The sequence below is a fragment of the Rhynchophorus ferrugineus genome, unplaced genomic scaffold (assembly GCF_030347505.1).
Source record: "Rhynchophorus ferrugineus isolate W39M unplaced genomic scaffold, kcgeb_rfMv2 rfM3, whole genome shotgun sequence".
Lineage (NCBI taxonomy): Eukaryota > Metazoa > Arthropoda > Insecta > Coleoptera > Curculionidae > Rhynchophorus > Rhynchophorus ferrugineus.
In genome coordinates, this window is record NW_027472582.1 from 42007044 (window position 1) to 42030775 (window position 23732).

Genomic DNA, 23732 nt, shown 5'->3' on the forward strand with positions numbered 1-23732 from the left:
AACTAGGGCCAGAATTGTAAAATGGTCTTATGAATTAGCGATTTGGCTCCAATTCACATTCCAAGTAATATTCGGCATGCTAATTACACTGCCGATTGCCAAATTGCATTATCTCTTATAGTTTCCGAGATATGGACTATCGACATCTAACAATATTGGCTCTGCTTCTAACTTGGGCCAGAATTGTAAAATGGTCTTATGAATTAGCGATTTCGCTCCAATTCACATTCCGAGTAATATTCGGCATGCTAATTACGCTGCCGATTGCCAAATTGCACTATCTCTTATAGTTTCCGAGATATGGACTATCGACATCTAACAATATTGGCTCTGCTTCTAACTTGGGCCAGAATTGTAAAATGGTCTTATGAGTTAGCGATTTCGCTCCAATTCACATTCTAAGTAATATTCGGCATGCTAATTACGTTGCCGATTGCCAAATTGCATTATCTCTTATAGTTTCCGAGATATGGACTATCGACATCTAACAATATAGGCTCTGCTTCTAACTTGGGCCAGAATTGTAAAATGGTCTTACGAATTAGCGATTTCGTTCCAATTCACATTCCAAGTAATATTCGGTATGCTAATTACGTTGCCGATTGCCAAAGTGCATTATCTCTTATAGTTTCCGAGATATGGACTATCGACATCTGACAATATTGGCTCTGCTTCTAACTTGGGCCAGAATTGTAAAATGGTCTTATGAATTAGCGATTTCGCTCCAATTCACATTCCAAGTAATATTCGGCATGCTAATTACGTTGCCGATTGCCAAATTGCATTATCTCTTATAGTTTCCGAGATATGGACAATCGAAATTTTACACCTTAGAGTATGTTTCTAACTGGGGTCAAAATTGTAAAATGGTCTTACGAATTAGCGATTTCGTTCCAATTCACATTCCAAGTAATATTCGGCATGCTATTTACGCTGCCGATTGCCAAATTGCATTATCTCTTATAGTTTCCGAGATATGGACTATCGACATCTAACAATATAGGCTCTGCTTCTAACTTGGGCCAGAATTGTAAAATGGTCTTACGAATTAGCGATTTCGTTCCAATCCACATTCCAAGTAATATTCGGAATGCTAATTACGTTGCCGATTGCCAAATTGCATTATCTCTTATAGTTTCCGAGATATGGACTATCGACATCTGACAATATTGGCTCTGCTTCTAACTTGGGCCAGAATTGTAAAATGGTCTTATGAATTAGCGATTTCGCTCCAATTCACATTCCAAGTAATATTCGGCATGCTAATTACGTTGCCGATTGCCAAATTGCATTATCTCTTATAGTTTCCGAGATATGGACTATCGACATCTAACAATATTGGCTCTGCTTCTAACTAGGGCCAGAATTGTAAAATGGTCTTATGAATTAGCGATTTCGCTCCAATTCACATTCCAAGTAATATTTGGCATGCTAATTACGTTGCCGATTGTCAAATTGCATTATCTCTTATAGTTTCCGAGATATGGACTATTGAAATTTTACACCTTTGAGTCTGTTTCTAACTGGGGTCAAAATTGTAAAATGGTCTTACGAATTAGCGATTTCGTTCCAATTCACATTCCAAGTAATATTCGGCATGCTAATTACGCTGCCGATTGCCAAATTGCATTATCTCTTATAGTTTCCGAGATATGGACTATCGACATCTAACAATATTGGCTCTGCTTCTAACTTGGGCCAGAATTGTAAAATGGTCTTATGAATTAGCGATTTCGCTCCAATTCACATTCCAAGTAATATTCGGCATGCTAATTACGCTGCCGATTGCCAAATTGCATTATCTCTTATAGTTTCCGAGATATGGACTATCGACATCTAACAATATTGGCTCTGCTTCTAACTTGAGCCAGAATTGTAAAATGGTCTTATGAGTTAGCGATTTCGCTTCAATTCACATTCTAAGTAACATTCGGCATGCTAATTACGTTGCCGATTGCCAAATTGCATTATCTCTTATAGTTTCCGAGATATGGACAATCGAAATTTTACACCTTAGAGTCTGTTTCTAACTGGGGTCAAAATTGTAAAATGGTCTTACGAATTAGCGATTTCGTTCCAATTCACATTCCAAGTAATACTCGGCATGCTAATTACGTTGCCGATTGCCAAATTGCATTATCTCTTATAGTTTCCGAGATATGGACTATCGATATCTGAAAATATTGGCTCTGCTTCTAACTTGGGCCAGAATTGTAAAATGGTCTTACGAATTAACGATTTCGTTCCAATTCACATTCCAAGTAATATTCGGCATGCTAATTACGTTGCCGATTGCCAAATTGCATTATCTCTTATAGTTTCCGAGATATGGACTATCGACATCTGACAAAATTGGCTCTGCTTCTAACTTGGGCCAGAATTGTAAAATGGTCTTATTAATTAGCGATTTCGTTCCAATTCACATTCCAAGTAATATTCGGCATGCTAATTACGCTGCCGATTGCCAAATTGCATTATCTCTTATAGTTTCCGAGATATGGACTATCGACATCTGAAAATATTGGCTCTGTTTCTACTTGGGCCAGAATTGTAAAATGGTCTTACGAATTAACGATTTCGTTCCAGTTCACATTCCAAGTAATATTCGGCATGCTAATTACGTTGCCGATTGCCAAATTGCATTATCTCTTATAGTTTCCGAGATACGAACTATCGACATCTGACAATATTGGCTCTGCTTCTAACTTGGGCCAGAATTGTAAAATGGTCTTATGAATTAGCGATTTCGCTCCAATTCACATTCCAAGTAATATTCGGCATGCTAATTACGTTGCCGACTGCCAAATTGCATTATCTCTTATAGTTTCCGAGATATGGACTATCGAAATTTTACACCTTAGAGTCTGTTTCTAACTGGGGCAGAATTGTAAAATGGTCTTACGAATTAGCGATTTCGTTCCAATTCACATTCCAAGTAATATTCGGCATGCTAATTACGTTGCCGATTGCCAAATTGCATTATCTCTTATAGTTTCCGAGATATGGACTATCGACATCTAACAATATAGGCTCTGCTTCTAACTTGGGCCAGAATTGTAAAATGGTCTTATGAATTAGCGATTTCGCTCCAATTCACATTCCAAGTAATATTCGGCATGCTAATTACGTTGCCGATTGCCAAATTGCATTATCTCTTATAGTTTCCGAGATATGGACTATCGACATCTAACAATATTGGCTCTGCTTCTAACTAGGGCCAGAATTGTAAAATGGTCTTATGAATTAGCGATTTCGCTCCAATTCACATTCCAAGTAATATTCGGCATGCTAATTACGTTGCCGATTGCCAAATTGCATTATCTCTTATAGTTTCCGAGATATGGACTATTGAAATTTTACACCTTAGAGTCTGTTTCTAACTGGGGTCAAAATTGTAAAATGGTCTTACGAATTAGCGATTTCGTTCCAATTCACATTCCAAGTAATATTCGGCATGCTAATTACGCTGCCGATTGCCAAATTGCATTATCTCTTATAGTTTCCGAGATATGGACTATCGACATCTAACAATATTGGCTCTGCTTCTAACTGGGGCCAGAATTGTAAAATGGTCTTATGAATTAGCGATTTCGCTCCAATTCACATTCCAAGTAATATTCGGCATGCTGATTACGCTGCCGATTGCCAAATTGCATTATCTCTTATAGTTTCCGAGATATGGACTATCGACATCTAACAATATTGGCTCTGCTTCTAACTTGAGCCAGAATTGTAAAATGGTCTTATGAGTTAGCGATTTCGCTTCAATTCACATTCTAAGTAATATTCGGCATGCTAATTACGTTGCCGATTGCCAAATTGCATTATCTCTTATAGTTTCCGAGATATGGACAATCGAAATTTTACACCTTAGAGTCTGTTTCTAACTTCGGTCAAAATTGTAAAATGGTCTTACGAATTAGCGATTTCGTTCCAATTCACATTCCAAATAATACTCGGCATGCTAATTACGTTGCCGATTGCCAAATTGCATTATCTCTTATAGTTTCCGAGATATGGACTATCGACATCTGAAAATATTGGCTCTGCTTCTAACTTGGGCCAGAATTGTAAAATGGTCTTACGAATTAACGATTTCGTTCCAATTCACATTTCAAGTAATATTCGGCATGCTAATTACGTTGCCGATTGCCAAATTGCATTATCTCTTATAGTTTCCGAGATATGGACTATCGACATCTGACAAAATTGGCTCTGCTTCTAACTTGGGCCAGAATGGTAAAATGGTCTTATTAATTAGCGATTTCGTTCCAATTCACATTCCAAGTAATATTCGGCATGCTAATTACGCTGCCGATTGCCAAATTGCATTATCTCTTATAGTTTCCGAGATATGGACTATCGACATCTGACAACATTGGCTCTGCTTCTAACTTGGGCCAGAATTGTAAAATGGTCTTATGAATTAGCGATTTCGCTTCAATTCACATTCTAAGTAACATTCGGCATGCTAATTACGTTGCCGATTGCCAAATTGCATTATCTCTTATAGTTTCCGAGATATGGACAATCGACATCTAACAATATTGGCTCTGCTTCTAACTTGAGCCAGAATTGTAAAATGGTCTTATGAGTTTGCGATTTCGCTTCAATTCACATTCTAAGTAACATTCGGCATGCTAATTACGTTGCCGATTGCCAAATTGCATTATCTCTTATAGTTTCCGAGATATGGACTATCGACATCTGAAAATATTGGCTCTGCTTCTAACTTGGGCCAGAATTGTAAAATGGTCTTACGAATTAACGATTTCGTTCCAATTCACATTTCAAGTAATATTCGGCATGCTAATTACGTTGCCGATTGCCAAATTGCATTATCTCTTATAGTTTCCGAGATATGGACTATCGACATCTGACAAAATTGGCTCTGCTTCTAACTTGGGCCAGAATGGTAAAATGGTCTTATTAATTAGCGATTTCGTTCCAATTCACATTCCAAGTAATATTCGGCATGCTAATTACGCTGCCGATTGCCAAATTGCATTATCTCTTATAGTTTCCGAGATATGGACTATCGACATCTGACAATATTGGCTCTGCTTCTAACTTGGGCCAGAATTGTAAAATGGTCTTATGAATTAGCGATTTCGTTCCAATTCACATTCCAAATAATATTCGGCATGCTAATTACGCTGCCGATTGCCAAATTGCATTATCTCTTATAGTTTCCGAGATATGGACTATCGACATCTAACAATATTGGCTCTGCTTCTAACTTGAGCCAGAATTGTAAAATGGTCTTATGAGTTAGCGATTTCGCTTCAATTCACATTCTAAGTAACATTCGGCATGCTAATTACGTTGCCGATTGCCAAATTGCATTATCTCTTATAGTTTCCGAGATATGGACAATCGAAATTTTACACCTTAGAGTCTGTTTCTAACTGGGGTCAAAATTGTAAAATGGTCTTACGAATTAGCGATTTCGTTCCAATTCACATTCCAAGTAATACTCGGCATGCTAATTACGTTGCCGATTGCCAAATTGCATTATCTCTTATAGTTTCCGAGATATGGACTATCGACATCTGAAAATATTGGCTCTGCTTCTAACTTGGGCCAGAATTGTAAAATGGTCTTACGAATTAACGATTTCGTTCCAATTCACATTCCAAGTAATATTCGGCATGCTAATTACGTTGCCGATTGCCAAATTGCATTATCTCTTATAGTTTCCGAGATATGGACTATCGACATCTGACAAAATTGGCTCTGCTTCTAACTTGGGCCAGAATTGTAAAATGGTCTTATTAATTAGCGATTTCGTTCCAATTCACATTCCAAGTAATATTCGGCATGCTAATTACGCTGCCGATTGCCAAATTGCATTATCTCTTATAGTTTCCGAGATATGGACTATCGACATCTGAAAATATTGGCTCTGCTTCTACTTGGGCCAGAATTGTAAAATGGTCTTACGAATTAACGATTTCGTTCCAGTTCACATTCCAAGTAATATTCGGCATGCTAATTACGTTGCCGATTGCCAAATTGCATTATCTCTTATAGTTTCCGAGATATGAACTATCGACATCTGACAATATTGGCTCTGCTTCTAACTTGGGCCAGAATTGTAAAATGGTCTTATGAATTAGCGATTTCGCTCCAATTCACATTCCAAGTAATATTCGGCATGCTAATTACGTTGCCGATTGCCAAATTGCATTATCTCTTATAGTTTCCGAGATATGGACTAACGAAATTTTACACCTTAGAGTCTGTTTTTAACTGGGGCCAGAATTGTAAAATGGTCTTATGAATTAGCGATTTCGTTCCAATTCACATTCCAAGTAATATTCGGCATGCTAATTACGTTGCCGATTGCCAAATTGCATTATCTCTTATAGTTTCCGAGATATGGACTATCGACATCTAACAATATAGGCTCTGCTTCTAACTTGGGCCAGAATTGTAAAATGGTCTTATGAATTAGCGATTTCGCTCCAATTCACATTCCAAGTAATATTCGGCATGCTAATTACGTTGCCGATTGCCAAATTGCATTATCTCTTATAGTTTCCGAGATATGGACTATCGACATCTAACAATATTGGCTCTGCTTCTAACTAGGGCCAGAATTGTAAAATGGTCTTATGAATTAGCGATTTCGCTCCAATTCACATTCCAAGTAATATTCGGCATGCTAATTACGTTGCCGATTGCCAAATTGCATTATCTCTTATAGTTTCCGAGATATGGACTATTGAAATTTTACACCTTAGAGTCTGTTTCTAACTGGGGTCAAAATTGTAAAATGGTCTTACGAATTAGCGATTTCGTTCCAATTCACATTCCAAGTAATATTCGGCATGCTAATTACGCGGCCGATTGCCAAATTGCATTATCTCTTATAGTTTCCGAGATATGGACTATCGACATCTAACAATATTGGCTCTGCTTCTAACTTGGGCCAGAATTGTAAAATGGTCTTATGAATTAGCGATTTCGCTCCAATTCACATTCCAAGTAATATTCGGCATGCTGATTACGCTGCCGATTGCCAAATTGCATTATCTCTTATAGTTTCCGAGATATGGACTATCGACATCTAACAATATTGGCTCTGCTTCTAACTTGAGCCAGAATTGTAAAATGGTCTTATGAGTTAGCGATTTCGCTTCAATTCACATTCTAAGTAATATTCGGCATGCTAATTACGTTGCCGATTGCCAAATTGCATTATCTCTTATAGTTTCCGAGATATGGACAATCGAAATTTTACACCTTAGAGTCTGTTTCTAACTTCGGTCAAAATTGTAAAATGGTCTTACGAATTGGCGATTTCGTTCCAATTCACATTCCAAATAATACTCGGCATGCTAATTACGTTGCCGATTGCCAAATTGCATTATCTCTTATAGTTTCCGAGATATGGACTATCGACATCTGAAAATATTGGCTCTGCTTCTAACTTGGGCCAGAATTGTAAAATGGTCTTACGAATTAACGATTTCGTTCCAATTCACATTTCAAGTAATATTCGGCATGCTAATTACGTTGCCGATTGCCAAATTGCATTATCTCTTATAGTTTCCGAGATATGGACTATCGACATCTGACAAAATTGGCTCTGCTTCTAACTTGGACCAGAATGGTAAAATGGTCTTATTAATTAGCGATTTCGTTCCAATTCACATTCCAAGTAATATTCGGCATGCTAATTACGCTGCCGATTGCCAAATTGCATTATCTCTTATAGTTTCCGAGATATGGACTATCGACATCTGACAATATTGGCTCTGCTTCTAACTTGGGCCAGAATTGTAAAATGGTCTTATGAATTAGCGATTTCGCTCCAATTCACATTCCAAGTAATATTCGGCATGCTAATTACGTTGCCGATTGCCAAATTGCATTATCTCTTATAGTTTCCGAGATATGGACTATCGAAATTTTACACCTTAGAGTCTGTTTCTAACTGGGGCCAGAATTGTAAAATGGTCTTATGAATTAGCGATTTCGTTCCAATTCACATTCCAAGTAATATTCGGCATGCTAATTACGTTGCCGATTGCCAAATTGCATTATCTCTTATAGTTTCCGAGATATGGACTATCGACATCTAACAATATTGGCTCTGCTTCTAACTTGGGCCAGAATTGTAAAATGGTCTTATGAGTTAGCGATTTCGCTCCAATTCACATTCTAAGTAATATTCGGCATGCTAATTACGTTGCCGATTGCCAAATTGCATTATCTCTTATAGTTTCCGAGATATGGACTATCGACATCTAACAATATAGGCTCTGCTTCTAACTTGGGCCAGAATTGTAAAATGGTCTTACGAATTAGCGATTTCGTTTCAATTCACATTCCAAGTAATATTCGGAATGCTAATTACGTTGCCGATTGCCAAATTGCATTATCTCTTATAGTTTCCGAGATATGGACTATCGACATCTGACAATATTGGCTCTGCTTCTAACTTGGGCCAGAATTGTAAAATGGTCTTATTAATTAGCGATTTCGCTCCAATTCACATTCCAAGTAATATTCGGCATGCTAATTACGTTGCCGATTGCCAAATTGCATTATCTCTTATAGTTTCCGAGATATGGACTATCGACATCTAACAATATTGGCTCTGCTTCTAACTAGGGCCAGAATTGTAAAATGGTCTTATGAATTAGCGATTTCGCTCCAATTCACATTCCAAGTAATATTCGGCATGCTAATTACGTTGCCGATTGCCAAATTGCATTATCTCTTATAGTTTCCGAGATATGGACTATTGAAATTTTACACCTTAGAGTCTGTTTCTAACTGGGGTCAAAATTGTAAAATGGTCTTACGAATTAGCGATTTCGTTCCAATTCACATTCCAAGTAATATTCGGCATGCTAATTACGCTGCCGATTGCCAAATTGCATTATCTCTTATAGTTTCCGAGATATGGACTATCGACATCTAACAATATTGGCTCTTCTTCTAACTAGGGCCAGAATTGTAAAATGGTCTTATGAATTAGCGATTTCGCTCCAATTCACATTCCAAGTAATATTCGGCATGCTAATTACGCTGCCGATTGCCAAATTGCATTATCTCTTATAGTTTCCGAGATATGGACTATCGACATCTAACAATATTGGCTCTGCTTCTAACTTGAGCCAGAATTGTAAAATGGTCTTATGAGTTAGCGATTTCGCTCCAATTCACATTCTAAGTAATATTCGGCATGCTAATTACGTTGCCGATTGCCAAATTGCATTATCTCTTATAGTTTCCGAGATATGGACAATCGAAATTTTACACCTTAGAGTCTGTTTCTAACTGGGGTCAAAATTGTAAAATGGTCTTACGAATTAGCGATTTCGTTCCAATTCACATTCCAAGTAATACTCGGCGTGCTAATTACGTTGCCGATTGCCAAATTGCATTATCTCTTATAGTTTCCGAGATATGGACTATCGACATCTGAAAATATTGGCTCTGCTTCTAACTTGGGCCAGAATTGTAAAATGGTCTTACGAATTAACGATTTCGTTCCAATTCACATTCCAAGTAATATTCGGCATGCTAATTACGTTGCCGATTGCCAAATTGCATTATCTCTTATAGTTTCCGAGATATGGACTATCGACATCTGACAAAATTGGCTCTGCTTCTAACTTGGGCCAGAATTGTAAAATGGTCTTATGAATTAGCGATTTCGCTCCAATTCACATTCCAAGTAATATTCGGCATGCTAATTACGCTGCCGATTGCCAAATTGCATTATCTTTTATAGTTTCCGAGATATGGACTATCGACATCTGACAATATTGGCTCTGCTTCTAACTTGGGCCAGAATTGTAAAATGGTCTTATGAATTAGCGATTTCGCTCCAATTCACATTCCAAGTAATATTCGGCATGCTAATTACGTTGCCGATTGCCAAATTGCATTATCTCTTATAGTTTCCGAGATATGGACTATCGACATCTAACAATATAGGCTCTGCTTCTAATTTGGGCCAGAATTGTAAAATGGTCTTACGAATTAGCGATTTCGTTCCAATCCACATTGCAAGTAATATTCGGAATGCTAATTACGTTGCCGATTGCCAAATTGCATTATCTCTTATAGTTTCCGAGATATGGACTATCGACATCTAACAATATTGGCTCTGCTTCTAACTTGGGCCAGAATTGTAAAATGGTCTTATGAATTAGCGATTTCGTTCCAATTCATATTCCAAGTAATATTCGGCATGCTATTTACGCTGCCGATTGCCAAATTGCATTATCTCTTATAGTTTCCGAGATATGGACTATCGACATCTAACAATATAGGCTCTGCTTCTAATTTGGGCCAGAATTGTAAAATGGTCTTACGAATTAGCGATTTCGTTCCAATCCACATTGCAAGTAATATTCGGAATGCTAATTACGTTGCCGATTGCCAAATTGCATTATCTCTTATAGTTTCCGAGATATGGACTATCGACATCTAACAATATTGGCTCTGCTTCTAACTTGGGCCAGAATTGTAAAATGGTCTTATGAATTAGCGATTTCGCTCCAATTCACATTCCAAGTAATATTCGGCAAGCTAATTACGCTGCCGATTGCCAAATTGCATTATCTCTTATAGTTTCCGAGATATGGACTATCGACATCTAACAATATTGGCTCTGCTTCTAACTTGAGCCAGAATTGTAAAATGGTCTTATGAGTTAGCGATTTCGCTCCAATTCACATTCTAAGTAATATTCGGCATGCTAATTACGTTGCCGATTGCCAAATTGTATTATCTCTTATAGTTTCCGAGATATGGACAATCGAAATTTTACACCTTAGAGTCTGTTTCTAACTGGGGTCAAAATTGTAAAATGGTCTTACGAATTAGCGATTTCGTTCCAATTCACATTCCAAGTAATACTCGGCATGCTAATTACGTTGCCGATTGCCAAATTGCATTATCTCTTATAGTTTCCGAGATATGGACTATCGACATCTGAAAATATTGGCTCTGCTTCTAACTTGGGCCAGAATTGTAAAATGGTCTTACGAATTAACGATTTCGTTCCAATTCACATTCCAAGTAATATTCGGCATGCTAATTACGTTGCCGATTGCCAAATTGCATTATCTCTTATAGTTTCCGAGATATGGACTATCGACATCTGACAAAATTGGCTCTGCTTCTAACTTGGGCCAGAATTGTAAAATGGTCTTATGAATTAGCGATTTCGTCCCAATTCACATTCCAAGTAATATTCGGCATGCTACTTACGCTGCCGATTGCCAAATTGCATTATCTCTTATAGTTTCCGAGATATGGACTATCGACATCTGACAATATTGGCTCTGCTTCTAACTTGGGCCAGAATTGTAAAATGGTCTTATGAATTAGCGATTTCGCTCCAATTCACATTCCAAGTAATATTCGGCATGCTAATTACGTTGCCGATTGCCAAATTGCATTATCTCTTATAGTTTCCGAGATATGGACTATCGAAATTTTACACCTTAGAGTCTGTTTCTAACTGGGGCCAGAATTGTAAAATGGTCTTATGAATTAGCGATTTCGTTCCAATTCACATTCCAAGTAATATTCGGCATGCTAATTACGTTGCCGATTGAAAAATTGCATTATCTCTTATAGTTTCCGAGATATGGACTATCGACATCTGACAATATTGGCTCTGCTTCTAACTTGGGCCAGAATTGTAAAATGGTCTTATGAATTAGCGATTTCGCTCCAATTCACATTCCAAGTAATATTCGGCATGCTAATTACTTTGCCGATTGCCAAATTGCATTATCTCTTATAGTTTCCGAGATATGGACTATTGAAATTTTACACCTTAGAGTCTGTTTCTAACTGGGGTCAAAATTGTAAAATGGTCTTACGAATTAGCGATTTAGTTCCAATTCACATTCCAAGAAATATTCGGCATGCTAATTACGCGGCCGATTGCCAAATTGCATTATCTCTTATAGTTTCCGAGATACGGACTATCGACATCTAACAATATTGGCTCTGCTTCTAACTTCGGCCAGAATTGTAAAATTTTCTTATGAATTAGCGATTTCGCTCCAATTCACATTCCAAGTAATATTCGGCATGCTAATTACGCTGCCGATTGCCAAATTGCATTATCTCTTATAGTTTCCGAGATATGGACTATCGACATCTAACAATATTGGCTCTGCTTCTAACTTGAGCCAGAATTGTAAAATGGTCTTATGAGTTAGCGATTTCGCTCCAATTCACATTCTAAGTAATATTCGGCATGCTAATTACGTTGCCGATTGCCAAATTGCATTATCTCTTATAGTTTCCGAGATATGGACAATCGAAATTTTACACCTTAGAGTCTGTTTCTAACTGGGGTCAACATTGTAAAATGGTCTTACGAATTAGCGATTTCGTTCCAATTCACATTCCAAGTAATACTCGGCATGCTAATTACGTTGCCGATTGCCAAATTGCATTATCTCTTATAGTTTCCGAGATATGGACTATCGACATCTGACAAAATTGGCTCTGCTTCTAACTTGGGCCAGAATTGTAAAATGGTCTTATGTATTGGCGATTTCGTTCCAATTCACATTCCAAGTAATATTCGGCATGCTAATTACGCTGCCGATTGCCAAATTGCATTATCTCTTATAGTTTCCGAGATATGGACTATCGACATCTGACAATATTGGCTCTGCTTCTAACTTGGGCCAGAATTGTAAAATGGTCTTATGAATTAGCGATTTCGCTCCAATTCACATTCCAAGTAATATTCGGCATGCTAATTACGTTGCCGATTGCCAAATTGCATTATCTCTTATAGTTTCCGAGATATGGACTATCGACATCTGACAATATTGGCTCTGCTTCTAACTTGGGCCAGAATTGTAAAATGGTCTTATGAATTAGCGATTTCGCTCCAATTCACATTCCAAGTAATATTCGGCATGCTAATTACGTTGCCGATTGCCAAATTGCATTATCTCTTATAGTTTCCGAGATATGGACTATCGAAATTTTACACCTTAGGGTCTGTTTCTAACTGGGGCCAGAATTGTAAAATGGTCTTACGAATTAGCGATTTCGTTCCAATTCACATTCCAAGTAATATTCGGCATGCTAATTACGCTGCCGATTGCCAAATTGCATTATCTCTTATAGTTTCCGAGATATGGACTATCGACATCTAACAATATTGGCTCTGCTTCTAACTTGGGCCAGAATTGTAAAATGGTCTTATGAATTAGCGATTTCGCTCCAATTCACATTCCAAGTAATATTCGGCATGCTGATTACGCTGCCGATTGCCAAATTGCATTATCTCTTATAGTTTCCGAGATATGGACTATCGACATCTAACAATATTGGCTCTGCTTCTAACTTGAGCCAGAATTGTAAAATGGTCTTATGAGTTAGCGATTTCGCTTCAATTCACATTCTAAGTAATATTCGGCATGCTAATTACGTTGCCGATTGCCAAATTGCATTATCTCTTATAGTTTCCGAGATATGGACAATCGAAATTTTACACCTTAGAGTCTGTTTCTAACTTCGGTCAAAATTGTAAAATGGTCTTACGAATTAGCGATTTCGTTCCAATTCACATTCCAAATAATACTCGGCATGCTAATTACGTTGCCGATTGCCAAATTGCATTATCTCTTATAGTTTCCGAGATATGGACTATCGACATCTGAAAATATTGGCTCTGCTTCTAACTTGGGCCAGAATTGTAAAATGGTCTTACGAATTAACGATTTCGTTCCAATTCACATTTCAAGTAATATTCGGCATGCTAATTACGTTGCCGATTGCCAAATTGCATTATCTCTTATAGTTTCCGAGATATGGACTATCGACATCTGACAAAATTGGCTCTGCTTCTAACTTGGGCCAGAATGGTAAAATGGTCTTATTAATTAGCGATTTCGTTCCAATTCACATTCCAAGTAATATTCGGCATGCTAATTACGCTGCCGATTGCCAAATTGCATTATCTCTTATAGTTTCCGAGATATATACTATCGACATCTGACAATATTGGCTCTGCTTCTAACTTGGGCCAGAATTGTAAAATGGTCTTATGAATTAGCGATTTCGCTCCAATTCACATTCCAAGTAATATTCGGCATGCTAATTACGTTGCCGATTGCCAAATTGCATTATCTCTTATAGTTTCCGAGATATGGACTATCGAAATTTTACACCTTAGAGTCTGTTTCTAACTGGGGCCAGAATTGTAAAATGGTCTTATGAATTAGCGATTTCGTTCCAATTCACATTCCAAGTAATATTCGGCATGCTAATTACGTTGCCGATTGCCAAATTGCATTATCTCTTATAGTTTCCGAGATATGGACTATCGACATCTAACAATATTGGCTCTGCTTCTAACTTGGGCCAGAATTGTAAAATGGTCTTATGAGTTAGCGATTTCGCTCCAATTCACATTCTAAGTAATATTCGGCATGCTAATTACGTTGCCGATTGCCAAATTGCATTATCTCTTATAGTTTCCGAGATATGGACTATCGACATCTAACAATATAGGCTCTGCTTCTAACTTGGGCCAGAATTGTAAAATGGTCTTACGAATTAGCGATTTCGTTTCAATTCACATTCCAAGTAATATTCGGAATGCTAATTACGTTGCCGATTGCCAAATTGCATTATCTCTTATAGTTTCCGAGATATGGACTATCGACATCTGACAATATTGGCTCTGCTTCTAACTTGGGCCAGAATGGTAAAATGGTCTTATTAATTAGCGATTTCGCTCCAATTCACATTCCAAGTAATATTCGGCATGCTAATTACGTTGCCGATTGCCAAATTGCATTATCTCTTATAGTTTCCGAGATATGGACTATCGACATCTAACAATATTGGCTCTGCTTCTAACTAGGGCCAGAATTGTAAAATGGTCTTATGAATTAGCGATTTCGCTCCAATTCACATTCCAAGTAATATTCGGCATGCTAATTACGCTGCCGATTGCCAAATTGCATTATCTCTTATAGTTTCCGAGATATGGACTATCGACATCTGAAAATATTGGCTCTGCTTCTAACTTGGGCCAGAATTGTAAAATGGTCTTACGAATTAACGATTTCGTTCCAATTCACATTCCAAGTAATATTCGGCATGCTAATTACGTTGCCGATTGCCAAATTGCATTATCTCTTATAGTTTCCGAGATATGGACTATCGACATCTGACAAAATTGGCTCTGCTTCTAACTTGGGCCAGAATTGTAAAATGGTCTTATGAATTAGCGATTTCGCTCCAATTCACATTCCAAGTAATATTCGGCATGCTAATTACGCTGGCGATTGCCAAATTGCATTATCTTTTATAGTTTCCGAGATATGGACTATCGACATCTGGCAATATTGGCTCTGCTTCTAACTTGGGCCAGAATTGTAAAATGGTCTTATGAATTAGCGATTTCGCTCCAATTCACATTCCAAGTAATATTCGGCATGCTAATTACGTTGCCGATTGCCAAATTGCATTATCTCTTATAGTTTCCGAGATATGGACTATCGAAATTTTACACCTTAGAGTCTGTTTCTAACTGGGGCCAGAATTGTAAAATGGTCTTATGAATTAGCGATTTCGTTCCAATTCATATTCCAAGTAATATTCGGCATGCTATTTACGCTGCCGATTGCCAAATTGCATTATCTCTTATAGTTTCCGAGATATGGACTATCGACATCTAACAATATAGGCTCTGCTTCTAATTTGGGCCAGAATTGTAAAATGGTCTTACGAATTAGCGATTTCATTCCAATCCACATTGCAAGTAATATTCAGAATGCTAATTACGTTGCCGATTGCCAAATTGCATTATCTCTTATAGTTTCCGAGATATGGACTATCGACATCTAACAATATTGGCTCTGCTTCTAACTTGGGCCAGAATTGTAAAATGGTCTTATGAATTAGCGATTTCGCTCCAATTCACATTCCAAGTAATATTCGGCATGCTAATTACGCTGCCGATTGCCAAATTGCATTATCTCTTATAGTTTCCGAGATATGGACTATCGACATCTAACAATATTGGCTCTGCTTCTAACTTGAGCCAGAATTGTAAAATGGTCTTATGAGTTAGCGATTTCGCTCCAATTCACATTCTAAGTAATATTCGGCATGCTAATTACGTTGCCGATTGCCAAATTGTATTATCTCTTATAGTTTCCGAGATATGGACAATCGAAATTTTACACCTTAGAGTCTGTTTCTAACTGGGGTCAAAATTGTAAAATGGTCTTACGAATTAGCGATTTCGTTCCAATTCACATTCCAAGTAATACTCGGCATGCTAATTACGTTGCCGATTGCCAAATTGCATTATCTCTTATAGTTTCCGAGATATGGACTATCGACATCTGAAAATATTGGCTCTGCTTCTAACTTGGGCCAGAATTGTAAAATGGTCTTACGAATTAACGATTTCGTTCCAATTCACATTCCAAGTAATATTCGGCATGCTAATTACGTTGCCGATTGCCAAATTGCATTATCTCTTATAGTTTCCGAGATATGGACTATCGACATCTGACAAAATTGGCTCTGCTTCTAACTTGGGCCAGAATTGTAAAATGGTCTTATGAATTAGCGATTTCGTCCCAATTCACATTCCAAGTAATATTCGGCATGCTAATTACGCTGCCGATTGCCAAATTGCATTATCTCTTATAGTTTCCGAGATATGGACTATCGACATCTGACAATATTGGCTCTGCTTCTAACTTGGGCCAGAATTGTAAAATGGTCTTATGAATTAGCGATTTCGCTCCAATTCAAATTCCAAGTAATATTCGGCATGCTAATTACGTTGCCGATTGCCAAATTGCATTATCTCTTATAGTTTCCGAGATATGGACTTTCGAAATTTTACACCTTAGAGTCTGTTTCTAACTGGGGCAGAATTGTAAAATGGTCTTACGAATTAGCGATTTCGTTCCAATTCACATTCCAAGTAATATTCGGCATGCTAATTACGTTGCCGATTGCTAAATTGCATTATCTCTTATAGTTTCCGAGATATGGACTATCGACATCTGACAATATTGGCTCTGCTTCTAACTTGGGCCAGAATTGTAAAATGGTCTTATGAGTTAGCGATTTCGCTCCAATTCACATTCTAAGTAATATTCGGCATGCTAATTACATTGCCGGTTGCCAAATTGCATTATCTCTTATAGTTTCCGAGATATGGACTATCGACATCTAACAATATAGGCTCTGCTTCTAACTTGGGAAAGAATTGTAAAATGGTCTTACGAATTAGCGATTTCATTCCAATTCACATTCCAAGTAATATTCGGAATGCTAATTACGTTGCCGATTGCCAAATTGCATTATCTCTTATAGTTTCCGAGATATGGACTATCGACATCTGACAATATTGACTCTGCTTCTAACTTGGGCCAGAATGGTAAAATGGTCTTATGAATTAGCGATTTCGCTCCAATTCACATTCCAAGTAATATTCGGCATGCTAATTACGTTGCTGATTGCCAAATTGCATTATCTCTTATAGTTTCCGAGATATGGACTATCGACATCTAATAATATTGGCTCTGCTTCTAACTAGGGCCAGAATTGTAAAATGGTCTTATGAATTAGCGATTTCGCTCCAATTCACATTCCAAGTAATATTCGGCATGCTAATTACGTTGCCGATTGCCAAATTGCATTATCTCTTATAGTTTCCGAGATATGGACTATTGAAATTTTACACCTTAGAGTCTGTTTCTAACTGGGGTCAAAATTGTAAAATGGTCTTACGAATTAGCGATTTCGTTCCAATTCACATTCCAAGAAATATTCGGCATGCTAATTACGCGGCCGATTGCCAAATTGCATTATCTCTTATAGTTTCCGAGATATGGACTATCGACATCTAACAATATTGGCTCTGCTTCTAACTTCGGCCAGAATTGTAAAATTTTCTTATGAATTAGCGATTTCGCTCCAATTCACATTCCAAGTAATATTCGGCATGCTAATTACGCTGCCGATTGCCAAATTGCATTATCTCTTATAGTTTCCGAGATATGGACTATCGACATCTAACAATATTGGCTCTGCTTCTAACTTGAGCCAGAATTGTAAAATGGTCTTATGAGTTAGCGATTTCGCTCCAATTCACATTCTAAGTAATATTCGGCATGCTAATTACGTTGCCGATTGCCAAATTGCATTATCTCTTATAGTTTCCGAGATATGGACAATCGAAATTTTACACCTTAGAGTCTGTTTCTAACTGGGGTCAACATTGTAAAATGGTCTTACGAATTAGCGATTTCGTTCCAATTCACATTCCAAGTAATACTCGGCATGCTAATTACGTTGCCGATTGCCAAATTGCATTATCTCTTATAGTTTCCGAGATATGGACTATCGACATCTGAAAATATTGGCTCTGCTTCTAACTTGGGCCAGAATTGTAAAATGGTCTTACGAATTAACGATTTCGTTCCAATTCACATTCCAAGTAATATTCGGCATGCTAATTACGTTGCCGATTGCCAAATTGCATTATCTCTTATAGTTTCCGAGATATGGACTATCGACATCTGACAAAATTGGCTCTGCTTCTAACTTGGGCCAGAATTGTAAAATGGTCTTATGAATTGGCGATTTCGTTCCAATTCACATTCCAAGTAATATTCGGCATGCTAATTACGCTGCCGATTGCCAAATTGCATTATCTCTTATAGTTTCCGAGATATGGACTATCGACATCTGACAATATTGGCTCTGCTTCTAACTTGGGCCAGAATTGTAAAATGGTCTTATGAATTAGCGATTTCGCTCCAATTCACATTCCAAGTAATATTCGGCATGCTAATTACGTTGCCGATTGCCAAATTGCATTATCTCTTATAGTTTCCGAGATATGGACTATCGAAATTTTACACCTTAGGGTCTGTTTCTAACTGGGGCCAGAATTGTAAAATGGTCTTATGAATTAGCGATTTCGTTCCAATTCACATTCCAAGTAATATTCGGCATTTGACAAAATTGGCTCTGCTTCTAACTTGGGCCAGAAATGTAATTATGAATTAGCGATTTCGCTCCAATTCACATTCCAAGTAATATTCGGCATGCTAATTACGTTGCCGATTGCCAAATTGCATTATCTCTTATAGTTTCCGAGATATGGACTATCGACATCTAACAATATTGGCTCTGCTTCTAACTAGGGCCAGAATTGTAAAATGGTCTTATGAATTAGCGATTTCGCTCCAATTCACATTCCAAGTAATATTCGGCATGCTAATTACGTTGCCGATTGCCAAATTGCATTATCTCTTATAGTTTCCGAGATATGGACTATTGAAATTTTACACCTTAGAGTCTGTTTCTAACTGGGGTGAAAATTGTAAAATGGTCTTACGAATTAGCGATTTCGTTCCAATTCACATTCCAAGTAATATTCGGCATGCTAATTACGTTGCCGATTGCCAAATTGCATTATCTCTTATAGTTTCCGAGATATGGACTATCGACATCTAACAATATTGGCTCTGCTTCTAACTTGGGCCAGAAATGTAAAATGGTCTTATGAATTAGCGATTTCGCTCCAATTCACATTCCAAGTAATATTCGGCATGCTAATTACGTTGCCGATTGCCAAATTGCATTATCTCTTATAGTTTCCGAGATATGGACTATCGAAATTTTACACCTTAGAGTCTGTTTCTAACTGGGGTCAAAATTGTAAAATGGTCTTACGAATTAACGATTTCGTTCCAATTCACATTCCAAGTAATACTCGGCATGCTAATTACGTTGCCGATTGCCAAATTGCATTATCACTTATAGTTTCCGAGATATGGACTATCGACATCTGAAAATATTGGCTCTGCTTCTAACTTGGGCCAGAATTGTAAAATGGTCTTATGAATTAGCGACTTCGCTCCAATTCACATTCTAAGTAATATTCGGCATCCTAATTACGTTGCCGATTGCCAAATTGCATTATCTCTTATAGTTTCCGAGATATGGACAATCGAAATTTTACACCTTAGAGTCTGTTTCTAACTGGGGTCAAAATTGTGAAATGGTCTTACGAATTAGCGATTTCGTTCCAATTCACATTCCAAGTAATATTCGGCATGCTAATTACGCTGCCGATTGCCAATTTGCATTATCTCTAATAGTTTCCGAGATATGGACTATCGACATCTAACAAAATTGGCTCTGCTTCTAACTTGGGCCAGAATTGTAAAATGGTCTTACGAATTAACGATTTCGTGCCAATTCACATTCCAACTAACATTCGGCATGTTAATTACGTTGCCGATTGCCAAATTGCATTATCTCTTATAGTTTCCGAGATATGGACAATCGAAATTCTACACCTTAGCGTCTGTTTCTAACTGGGGTCAAAATTGTAAAATGGTCTTACGAATTAGCGATTTCGTTCCAATTCACATTCCAAGTAATATTCGGCATGCTAATTACGTTGCCGATTGCCAAATTGCATTATCTCTTATAGTTTCCGAGATATGGACTATCGACATCTGACAATATTGGCTCTGCTTCTAACTTGGGCCAGAATTGTAAAATGGTCTTATGAATTAGCGATTTCGTTCCAATTCACATTCCAAGTAATATTCGGCATGCTAATTACGCTGCCGATTGCCAAATTGCATTATCTCTTATAGTTTCCGAGATATGGACAATCGAAATTTTACACCTTAGAGTCTGTTTCTAACTGGGGTTAAAATTGTAAAATGGTCTTACGAATTAGCGATTTCGTTCCAATTCACATTCCAAGTAATATTCGGCATGCTATTTACGCTGCCGATTGCCAAATTGCATTATCTCTTATAGTTTCCGAGATATGGACTATCGACATCTAACAATATAAGCTCTGCTTCTAACTTGGGCCAGAATTGTAAAATGGTCTTATGAATTAGCGATTTCGTTCCAATTCACATTCCAAGTAATATTCGGCATGCTTATTACGTTGCCGATTGCCAAATTGCATTATCTCTTATAGTTTCCGAGATATGGACAATCGAAATTTTACACCTTAGAGTCTGTTTCTAACTGGGGTCAAAATTGTAAAATGGTCTTACGAATTAGCGATTTCGTTCCAATTCACATTCCAAGTAATATTCGGCATGCTAATTACGTTGCCGATTGCCAAATTGCATTATCTCTTATAGTTTCCGAGATATGGACTATCGAAATTTTACACCTTAGAGTCTGTTTCTAACTGGGGCCAGAATTGTAAAATGGTCTTATGAATTAGCGATTTCGTTCCAATTCACATTCCAAGTAATATTCGGCATGCTAATTACGTTGCCGATTGCCAAATTGCATTATCTCTTATAGTTTCCGAGATATGGACTATCGACATTTGACAAAATTGGCTCTGCTTCTAACTTGGGCCAGAAATGTAATTATGAATTAGCGATTTCGCTCCAATTCACATTCCAAGTAATATTCGGCATGCTAATTACGTTGATGATTGCAAATTGCATTATCTCTTATAGTTTCCGAGATATGGACTATCGACATCTAACAATATTGGCTCTGCTTCTAACTAGGGCCAGAATTGTAAAATGGTCTTATGAATTAGCGATTTCGCTCCAATTCACATTCCAAGTAATATTCGGCATGCTAATTACGTTGCCGATTGCCAAATTGCATTATCTCTTATAGTTTCCGAGATATGGACTATTGAAATTTTACACCTTAGAGTCTGTTTCTAACTGGGGTGAAAATTGTAAAATGGTCTTACGAATTAGCGATTTCGTTCCAATTCACATTCCAAGTAATATTCGGCATGCTAATTACGTTGCCGATTGCCAAATTGCATTATCTCTTATAGTTTCCGAGATATGGACTATCGACATCTAACAATATTGGCTCTGCTTCTAACTTGGGCCAGAAATGTAAAATGGTCTTATGAATTAGCGATTTCGCTCCAATTCACATTCCAAGTAATATTCGGCATGCTAATTACGTTGCCGATTGCCAAATTGCATTATCTCTTATAGTTTCCGAGATATGGACTATCGAAATTTTACACCTTAGAGTCTGTTTCTAACTGGGGTCAAAATTGTAAAATGGTCTTACGAATTAACGATTTCGTTCCAATTCACATTCCAAGTAATACTCGGCATGCTAATTACGTTGCCGATTGCCAAATTGCATTATCTCTTATAGTTTCCGAGATATGGACTATCGACATCTGAAAATATTGGCTCTGCTTCTAACTTGGGCCAGAATTGTAAAATGGTCTTATGAATTAGCGACTTCGCTCCAATTCACATTCTAAGTAATATTCGGCATCCTAATTACGTTGCCGATTGCCAAATTGCATTATCTCTTATAGTTTCCGAGATATGGACAATCGAAATTTTACACCTTAGAGTCTGTTTCTAACTGGGGTCAAAATTGTGAAATGGTCTTACGAATTAGCGATTTCGTTCCAATTCACATTCCAAGTAATATTCGGCATGCTAATTACGCTGCCGATTGCCAATTTGCATTATCTCTAATAGTTTCCGAGATATGGACTATCGACATCTAACAAAATTGGCTCTGCTTCTAACTTGGGCCAGAATTGTAAAATGGTCTTACGAATTAACGATTTCGTGCCAATTCACATTCCAACTAACATTCGGCATGTTAATTACGTTGCCGATTGCCAAATTGCATTATCTCTTATAGTTTCCGAGATATGGACAATCGAAATTCTACACCTTAGCGTCTGTTTCTAACTGGGGTCAAAATTGTAAAATGGTCTTACGAATTAGCGATTTCGTTCCAATTCACATTCCAAGTAATATTCGGCATGCTAATTACGTTGCCGATTGCCAAATTGCATTATCTCTTATAGTTTCCGAGATATGGACTATCGACATCTGACAATATTGGCTCTGCTTCTAACTTGGGCCAGAATTGTAAAATGGTCTTATGAATTAGCGATTTCGTTCCAATTCACATTCCAAGTAATATTCGGCATGCTAATTACGCTGCCGATTGCCAAATTGCATTATCTCTTATAGTTTCCGAGATATGGACAATCGAAATTTTACACCTTAGAGTCTGTTTCTAACTGGGGTTAAAATTGTAAAATGGTCTTACGAATTAGCGATTTCGTTCCAATTCACATTCCAAGTAATATTCGGCATGCTATTTACGCTGCCGATTGCCAAATTGCATTATCTCTTATAGTTTCCGAGATATGGACTATCGACATCTAACAATATAAGCTCTGCTTCTAACTTGGGCCAGAATTGTAAAATGGTCTTATGAATTAGCGATTTCGTTCCAATTCACATTCCAAGTAATATTCGGCATGCTAATTACGTTGCCGATTGCCAAACTGCATTATCTCTTATAGTTTCCGAGATATGGACAATCGAAATTTTACACCTTAGAGTCTGTTTCTAACTGGGGTCAAAATTGTAAAATGGTCTTACGAATTAGCGATTTCGTTCCAATTCACATTCCAAGTAATATTCGGCATGCTAATTACGTTGCCGATTGCCAAATTGCATTATCTCTTATAGTTTCCGAGATATGGACTATCGACATCTGACAATATTGGCTCTGTTTCTAACTTGGGCCAGAATTGTAAAATGGTCTTATGAATTAGCGATTTCGTTCCAATTCACATTCCAAGTAATATTCGGCATGCTAATTACGCTGCCAATTGCCAAATTGCATTATCTCTTATAGTTTCCGAGATATGGACAATCGAAATTTTACACCTTAGA